Here is a 1,173-nt window from a genome sequence, read left to right as displayed (position 1 = left end):
TAGGATTAGTGTTTGGGTTGGGTTAAGTTTAGTGTTAGGGTAAGTATTCCACTTAGGTTTAAGGTGATGGTTAGAGATAGTTTTACGGTTAGGGTTAGGGTTAGTTTTAGGTTTAGTAATAGGGTTATGGTTAGTGTTAGGGTAAGGTTTAGTTTGTGCTTGCATTAGGTTTAAGGTTCCAATAAGTTTTATGGTTACTGTTTGGATTCAGTTTGGGGTTAGTGTTAGATTTGTGGTAAGGTTAGGGTAAGTGTTAGGGTTAGGGTTGGTGCTAAGTTTAGATTTAGGTTTAGGTTTAGGTTTAGGGTTAGGGTGAGTGTTAGTTTTAGTATTAGGTTAGGATAAGGGTTGTGTTAGGGATAGATTTGGGGTTAAGATTAGGGTTAATATTAGTTTTAGGTTAGAGTTAGGGTTAAGTTTAAAATTAGCATTAGTGTAGCATTATGTTTAGGCTTAAGGATAGGATAGTGTTAGAGTAATGGTTTGTGTTAGGTTTACTGTTATGTTTAGTGTTAGTGTTAAGGTTAGGGTTAATATTAGGGTTAGGGTTAGGTTTAGGGTTAGTGTTAAATTTAGAGTTATGCTTAGGGTTAGGTTTAGAGTTAGGATTAGGGTTAGGGTTAAGGTTAGTGTTAGGGTTAGGGTTAGGGTTAGGGTTTTTTTATTACAATTAGTGTTAGGGTTAGGTTTATGCTTCAGTTATGATTAGGCTTAGAGTTAACCTTAGGGCTAGTGTTTGGGTCAGTGTTAGGGTTAGGCTTAGGGTTAGGATGATTGTTAATGTAGGGGTTAGGTTTATTTTAATGGTTAGGGTTCGAGTTTGGGTGAGGTTTAGGGTTAGTATTAAGGTTAAGTATAGTGTTAGTGTTAGGATTAGTTTTAAGGTTAGGGTTGGAGTAAGAGTTGTGGTTAGTGTTAGATTAAAGTTATTGTTAGGGTTAAAGATCATGTTCGGGTTAGGGTAAGATTTAGTATTAGGGTTATGGTTATGGTTAGGGTTAGGGTTTTGATTAATGTAATTTTTATGATTAGGGTTAGTGTTAGGGTAAGTGTCAGTTTTAGGTTAGATTTATGGTTAAAAATAGTGTTAGGTTTAGTTTTAGGAAGAGGGTTAGTGTAAGAGTTAGGCTAGGGTTAGGATTAGGGTTAGATTTTGGGATAGGGTTAGTGTTT

The sequence above is a fragment of the Marmota monax genome, unplaced genomic scaffold, assembly GCF_021218885.2.
Source record: "Marmota monax isolate L192 unplaced genomic scaffold, Marmota_monax_Labrador192_F-V1.1 WCK01_AAM20220418_F8-fsc00257, whole genome shotgun sequence".
Taxonomy (NCBI): Eukaryota; Metazoa; Chordata; class Mammalia; order Rodentia; family Sciuridae; genus Marmota; species Marmota monax.
Note: the sequence above shows the minus strand (reverse complement) of the source record.